Raw genomic sequence first — 8,435 nt, forward strand, 5'->3', positions numbered from 1 at the left:
ACTTTTAATTCTGTCTGCTCCTCTACTGTTTTCAAAGATTTACTATTTAGTGTCTATTTCTTCTCTTTATTCTTCATCCTAAAATGTATTACCCTATAGTTCTTTGCATTAAATTGAATTCAACATCCTTCTGCCCAATCGCCTAACCTGTATGTGCAGCACTGAGGGACGCTGCACTGTCGGAGATTCAGTCTTTCAGATGGGATGGTAAACCGAAGCCCAGTGTGCCTTCTCAATGGATGTAAAAGATCCGACGGCACTATTCGAAGAGGAGCAGGGAATTCTCCCTAGTGTCCTGGCCAATATTGATCCCTCAACCAAATAGATTATCTGGACATCATTTCATTGTTGTTTGTGGGACCTTGCTATGCGTAAATTGGCTGCTGCGTTTCCTACATTACAACAGCGACTACACATCGAAAGTAGCGCATTGGCTGTAAAGCGCTTTTTGATGTCCTGAGGTCATGAAAGGCGCTATATAAATGCAAGTTATTTCTTTCTTACTTTTTCTTTCTTTCACGGGGACACTTAAGAGTCCTCTTCAAAGTTAACCAGTTTTTGTGTTGTCTGCAAAGTTTGATATTTCAGTACAGATCATTTTTATATTTTAAGACGAGCAATGGTTTGAACAATGACCACTGCGGACACACACCACTGTTCAGTCTGAAAAACATCCATTAACCACTGCACTCTCTGTTCTGACCTATAACCATCTTCCTATCATTGCTGCCACATTTCCTTTAGCAATAACAGGTAGCAGATAGAGTGGATTTAATGTGCTACTTTGACCAAGCTTTTGGTCACCTGTCCTATTATCTCCTTATATGGCTCAGTGTCAAATTACATTTGATAACGCTCCTGTGAAATACCTTGGAACGTTCTACTACATTCAAGGCACTATATAAATGCAAGTTGTTGTTACTAAAAAGTTGATACTTCACAGAGGCATAATCAAAAAAAAGGATGCTGAACTAAAGGAGGAGCCATTTGAAGGAATGACCAAAAACTTAGTCGAAGAGGTGGATTTTAAGGAGGAGAGGGAGGTGGAGAGGGGGATGGGTTTAGGAAGGGTATTGCAGAGTATCTGAACACGTGGCCGCCAACGGTGGGGCGAAAGGAGGGGAGGTGCACTAGAAGCCAGAGTCTAAGGAGCGGAGAGTTTGTGGGCTGGGGGGATGTAGTCGGAGGTGGTTACCAAGGTAGGGAGCAGTGAGGCCATGAAGGGAATTAATTATGAGCATAAGAATTTTAAATTTGAGGCATTGGGAGATCGGGAGCCAATTTAGGTCAACAAGGACAGGAGCGATGGGTGAGTGGGACTTGGTGCAGGATTGAATATGGACAAGATAGTTTTGGATAAGCTACAGGTTTGATGTGGTCCAGCCAGATCTGGTGATTGATAGCTAAACCAGTTGTGCACCAAATATGCTGAAATCTACGCTCCTTGGACATGAGCAAGCTTAGATGGGGGTCCTAACAGGGGGAAATGACCTGGATGGGAAAGAGTAAACATTTTGCAGGTGTCAAGGATATCGAAAGGTACGGGTGAGGGAGTGGTTGAGCAAATTGACAACTGCAGAAGTATCGTAGCAAATGAACTAAGCAGTTGAGAGTTTGAAAGTGCACAGAAAGAGTTGTTTTCCAGGCACGAATGAAGAAAGTGGGATGGAAGGAAATCAAGGGATGTGGAGGGTGAGAGATACAAGAAAGTGATCAGAGATGGCCTTGTCAACAATCAAGACCATGGGTATAGAGAAGCCATGGGAGATGGCAAGGTCAAGGGAGTGGACATAAATAAGAGTAAGAGAGTTTAGGGAGGAAAGGTTGGCAATGAGTGCAGAGGAGAGCAGGCAAGGGGAGATGAGATGAGATTCAAATCTGAGGATGAGGAGTCACTCAGTGCAGAAGCTGATGGAGGAAATGAGGGAGAATATCTCAGGGAGAAACTCAGATGGGCCTTGGGGAGCAATAGGCAATGAGGAGTTTAAAGGAGTCGGGAGGGGTGGAAGAAGGTGAAGTGCTCGAAGGAGGAAATGGTGCCACGAGCAGGGGGAGAAAAACAAGGTTGTATTTGGTGATAAGGGCCACACCGCCAACATAATAGTTTGTGGACACAGCCGTAGTGGAAGGTATTGCCAGGTGCCAAGGCTTCAGTAAGAGGCAAGGTGTCGCCACCCATGAGCCAAGTTTCAGTCAAAGCCACATGTCACTGCAATCTTCTACAATAAAGGTTGTGGATACCAAGATCCTTGTATGTGAGTGAATTAATATTCTGGAGGGAAATGCAGAGAGATGTGCCTTAATTTTAACAAGATACCCAAGCAGCATCTTATCAAACATCTTTTCAAAATCCATTTTCACAATATCCAATGCATTTTCTTGATCAACACACTCCTTCAAAAGAACTGTATTAAATTTGTCAGATGCAATTTGCGTTTTATAAATAAGTGCTGGTTGTCCTTAATTAATTCATGCCTTTCTAAGTAAGAATTAATTTTATCCTATATTATGGCCTCTTGAAACTTACCCGATCCATCCCTTTCCGAGCTGAGGTGTTACACTAGCAATCCTCCAATTCTTTGGCGTGACTTCTAAGAATGCTTTAAAGATAGTGGTCAAAGCCTCTGCTACTTCCTCTCTGACTTCCCTCAACCTTCTAGGATACATATTACCAAGGTTCAGTGGTTTTTCCACTTTGAGTTCCACTAACTTTTTCAGCACCATTTCCTTACTTATAGTTAACCTATCTAATTGTTCTATCTCCTCCTCTTGTACCCTTTCATTCCCAGCATCATATGCTTCTGTAAAAAAACAAAGCAATGTACTCCTAGTATCTCTAAAATTCCTTCATCATTTGAGATTTCCTTTTTCATTTCTAACTAGTCCTAACTTTTCCCTAACTATTTTTACTTCACGTGTTTATAGAATCCTTTACCATTTCCCTTTACGTTCCTTGCTGGCCTTTCTTCAGCCCCCCCACTTAGCCTTACTAATCTTTCTTACTTCCTCTATATTTTCATATACTTCACTTAAGTTTCATCAATTTTATTATCTTTAATGTCATATACCTCTTTTTTTAAGTCTCATTTCAATTTTCTCTATTCATCCAAGAAATTCCAGCTTTTGATGCACCCCTTTATCATCTGAGAATATGTGTTGCTTGTACCCTATTCATCTCCCATTTCCAAGTTTCCCATTATTGTCCAACACCTTATCAGCCAGGTTTATTTTTGTAATTTATCTAGGTTAAGTCCTTTCTTATTGCAATTTATCTAGGTTAATTCCTTTCTTATATGATTGAAATCTGTTCCCCCTCCCATTCAAGTATCTTCAGCTGTCCCATCTCCTTTTTAATTTTTATTTCAAACTTAATTACGTGTTAGTAGCTGTTTCTTCAATGTTCCCCCACTCTTACATTACCTATTTGCCCCACTTAATTTCCTAAAACTCGATAAAGCATTACCTCCTTTGTTGAACTAAAAATAAACTGGTCTAAAAAGCAATCGTAGATATCTTGCAGAAATTCCTCCCCTTCTTTGCCATTGTACACAGTCTCCTACTTTAATTTGTTCTTTCTCAGAACTTCAAAACTGTGGAATTACTTAGCTCCTTGAGTTTTACCTTCCTTCTACAATATTCAGGCCTTAAACCCAAGCCTGGCATCACATATTCACTACTTCCTGATTTAGCTCATCTCTCTTTTATTTCTTTCAACTTTGGTGTTGTCTTGCACTGTAGGCCTTCATCATTCATTTTGATTTCTCTCAGTAAGAAAATAAATGTAGCACCTGCGTGTACAATAAAATGCTGAAAAACTGAGATAGCCTAAAATTCAAATCAAAATAAGATGAAGTATCCTATACATACTGTTAAAGAATAATGTGCTGCATGGAATTTTCAGCTTCCCCTTAATTGGTTTGAGGCTAAATTTGAAAATGGAACTTTTCAAAGTAGAGATCAATTGTGCCATGTCAAACATCACGGTGACAATCAGCTCCATCCATACATCATTCCTGCATTGTAACTTCAAACTACAGTTGTTTAATCTGTTCCCTCAACCATTGACCAATTTTGTTTGGCTATTAAGGAACCAGATCATAATTGTGTAAATTAGCATTTTTTTTTGCAATAAAAATTTTGTTTTAATAGGTCTAATAAAAATATTACAAATAAATTGCAATGTACTGAAATACTCCAAGACAGGAATATATGCAATAAGTTTTTTTTAATTCTATAGTTCCCAAACACAAACTGGTACTCAACAAATGTTTCCATAATGGTAGAAAATAATCTTATCTACACCACCCCCCCCCAAAAAAAAACCGACTGATTTCCCTTCCCTCCCCTTTTTCCTCTCATGGAAATTACTATTATAAATATCCACCTTAGAATGTTTCAAAACAAAGTAAACTACCACAGGCCAAAAGTAAATGTCTTTTGCATTCTGCATCACAAGTCCAAGAATACACTAAGATTTCAGGTGTGGTCAAAGGACATCATACTTACCTCCAATTAAATAGTTTTTCTGAAGGAAACAGATGCTTTTTATATATGGGAATCACCAAGAAAATCAACTGGCAAAATAAACTGTGGGTGGCGTATTCACTTAAGATACAGTAATGGAAGTTTATGAAATTATATATCTAAATCATCACCAGTAATGTCATTTTAACATATTATCCAGAAAATTCACAAGTGTACGGTTCCAGAGCATGCTCTGCAGCATTACTGGCAACTCCCACAGACTTACCGGCAGCTGCAGTGCTGATGACAAAATGACGCTGAAGAAAATGTACTTTGGGTAACAAAGTAGCGCAATCAAAACCTAGCATTTATTACAGTACCAGCAAATTCTAAATCACAAACAAAGAAACATGCTGTGCAATATAAGGTCATTCGATAAACACAATTCCACACTGCAAGTTTTAATTTACGCTGCAATGAAACTTCTCTTCCGATACTGCAATACAGAAGCTAAATTATGCAACACTTCAAGCAGTTATGAATTCCAGGTCACTACTTTGTGTTCTTGTCCTGCATTACCGTTTTCCTCAAAAATCATACAATTATTCCCGGAAGCAAGACGAATTTAGAGCCACTCAAATCATGATGAAAAATCATGCTGGAAGGACCATTTATAATATTTTACATACTGGATTATTTCACAATTTAAGAAAATAAGGTAAGCAGTTAGAAACAAATTTCCAACCAATATTCAAATTTTATTTCAACAGAATTTAGAATTAAAAATACCAGATTCTCGCCAAGTAAGTACAAGTATTGTCGACACTCCGTTTTCTATTTTAGGTTCCCTGAATTGAGCTCGATCATTTTATAATAAAAAGTATACTAATGCCAAAGGAGAAGTGTTATCACATCGAGACAGAAAAGACATGTCACCATCATCCCTTCGAGATACGTAGCTGCAATTTACCAATAAGCCTTCTATCACTCTGCAGCGAATGGTTTTACATAGTTTCTACAATTCCGCCAACCACGCCCCATATCCCAGCACGTTTAGATATTACTGATAAGGTAGGACTTACTTTTATATGTCATTTATGGAATACCACACACATATGTAGCATATAAAACGGGCTAATTGTACAGATACTTATTTGACTGAACATTAACAATTTATTAAGATAGAGACTTCGATCTTTGGTTACGACTAAGCCTTAAAACCATGACGACATAATTTTAAATTTAGAAAAGGGGTCAAAAAAGCTAAATGGACGTTTGTGCCAAACAACCTAATCACTTTATAAACTCGTAAGAACACGAAGTAACAACACAATCTGATCGCATCGTTAAACCTAAACGTTCCATTTAAGAATCCTGATATATCAACATAAAATTAATCTGGGGACTCCCGGGATTACAGTGTAAAAATAAACACGGATCATGATCTGCATTAAATAGGATTTATGGAGGCTTAAAAAATTATAACATGACCACGGCTCTGGCTTTTTTAACCTGAATCACAAGGTTGTGTATGTAAAACCCGAAAACGCTAGATAAGGATGAGGTACTTTGTACTGGTATACATAAGGTTCACGATCACTTTTAAAGGTGGGATGTCAAAAGAACGACAGCGGCCCCATGTGAAGGTTAAAGATGGCAGAACGTACATTTCATTGCAAAAATCATAACGAACTCTCGTCACCAGTTCCTGATAGAGAAATGGTGAAAAAACTAACATCTGAATTCTGTACCTGGCAACTAGTATTATTCAGTGCTCCAAAATCTCGCTATTTTCAGAACGGCGAGAAACCTGACCAGCGGACTCTGCACCAGGTGGACACAAAACCACAGCCTCAATCCGACCCAATAGACACCACGTTAATAACCTCGCCCACCCCCTAAAGCATCCATCGGGAAAACGAAATTCCGTTTAATCGGTAATCCTTAGCCTCAAACTGGGCTGAATATGAAAAAATAATCCTGAGGAGCAGAAACAAAATTAGATATAGAATAGGAAGGGTCATTCCAACCGGTGGAATACCCTTGTGTATAGATAACGAACGTAACAAACTGGAAAACGCATTGGATTTTTTTTTAAAAACAGGTCACACAAACCAGTTTATTAAATACCGTTTAAAAACAAAAGATCGTTAAAAATGCAAGCAAATTACTGTACAAAAAATAATTCAGTCCATTTTTGAACTTGACCTTTTGCTCAACTTAGTCTACAAGCTGTAGAGAGGATTTAAAACCCCGTCCTGGCGCATTATTCATACAGCTCACACGCGCTACATTTATAGGAGGAAGAAGAGTTGGTGTCTTCTAATCGGAATTTACTTGGAATGAATTAAACCGATTGAAATCGACCTGCCTCTTCCCCTCCCCCTTCTCCCTGTGACTACTCCACCTAACCTGACCGCGAAAGCACCGCCCCTTCCGTCACGATTGGTCGGGACTCGCGATCAGCGCCCTGACGTACAAAGTCAGTGGACCCGGCCCACATTCCCACTGGTTAAAGCCCCCGTCAATCCTTCGACGTCACAATAGTTAAGAAGGCTATCAAGTCAGGTTGTAATTAGCTATTAATTCAGAGAGGCCCATCGGTTTAAGGACAAACACCGGGGGGGGGGGGGGGTGTAGAAACGTACGCACTTGCCCTTATTCAAAACCAGATCACTTTCTGACGATTTACATGTCTATAAAGAGAAGAAAACGTTGGCATTCATAAACGTTGGCCTATTAACGAAAGACAGGGGAGATGAAATCAAATGCTATGGACCTGTCACTGAATAAAACGATTGTTATTTTTTGAATTTTAAACCGTTCCCCATTCTGACGCAGGTCGAGGCCGCCGGCTGACATTTAAAAACACACACGCCCGGCACCGTGAACAAGCCGGTTACTTGTTACAACAAACACATAAAGACACAACTGACGGCCCCCGCCCCCTCTTTTCTCCTCCTCGCCCCGTCCCCAACGGCGGCAGGCGCGTCAACCATGGAGAGAGACAACGGAGAAGAGCTGCCGCCACTCCGGTAAAAGCGCAGCTTCAGGGAAAGGGTGATCACAGAGCGGCGACGCGTCCAGTTATTAAGCTTTATTACAGTAAGTGTTACTCACCCGATTCTCCCCGCAGCAGCAGCAGCAGGAGGAGGAGGAGGAGGAGGAGGCGCGGCCCCGATCGCTCTGTCCGGCGCTGGCAGCAAGATCGTCCTCCCTTCTCACTCTCGTGTGCCTGTGATTCGATTAACGTCCCCAAGCCGCAGCCACACAGCGCGAGGCCCCCGTCGCCAAGGGAAGCACGTAGTCAGGCGACAGGCCGCAGCACACCCGCCCCTCGCAACACGATCACTCCGCTGATCACGTCACACGCGCGCGCGCGCGCACGGTACACGCCAGACCACAAGGGCGCGGACAATGTAGGTCGCACGCGCCGCACCACGCCTCCCTCCGCCGGGCTGCGCAGTGGCCGGGCTAGTTAGCGGGAATGAGAAGAGGGAGTTTCCTGCAGGCCCTTTAAGGGACTGAGCTGGGGAAAGTGTTGCTGTTGCTGGACGGGGTTCAGGAATGGAGCCATCGTTGTCGTGTAACAGTGAGAATAAAATAAATCTTAACGGCCGACAAAATACGTGAGCGGGTGGTTAAAGAAATACCTTTTTTTTTTGACGGGACCTGTCATACATTTAGATGTAAGTTATTGCGAGGCTGGCTAGGAAGATGCGATAGGGCGGTTGAGAGTTGCGGAATATATAAATACGGTATATATTTTCATAACAGCACATTAAAGTTATTAATTTCTCAAGTCAATACACAATAAGCAAAGTTAGAAATAAAGATATCACATCGGAATAAATAGTCGCAAAGAGTGAGAAAAATTGCAAATCAGTTTAAATTAATGAAGCTGTGTTTATTTTTAAGAATGGCGTACATCAAAATAAATAAGTTTAAACCAAGGTGGGTGATTGCCAGTC

General features: G+C 40.9%; 1 protein-coding gene across 2 annotated transcripts in view; it reads right to left on the reverse strand.

The window, feature by feature from the left end:
- The window catches only part of kiaa0232 (KIAA0232 ortholog), a 122,002-nt gene extending 114,206 nt beyond the window's left edge, over positions 1-7,796 (reverse strand). For both annotated transcript variants that reach the window (XM_067994323.1, XM_067994322.1), the window contains exon 1: positions 7,585-7,796. The gene's annotated coding sequence lies outside the window, so the exon portion shown is untranslated. The remainder of the gene's footprint in view (positions 1-7,584) is intronic.
- Positions 7,797-8,435: the final 639 nt, after the last annotated feature.

This window comes from Heptranchias perlo, chromosome 1 (assembly GCF_035084215.1).
Source record: "Heptranchias perlo isolate sHepPer1 chromosome 1, sHepPer1.hap1, whole genome shotgun sequence".
NCBI classification, from domain to species: domain Eukaryota; kingdom Metazoa; phylum Chordata; class Chondrichthyes; order Hexanchiformes; family Hexanchidae; genus Heptranchias; species Heptranchias perlo.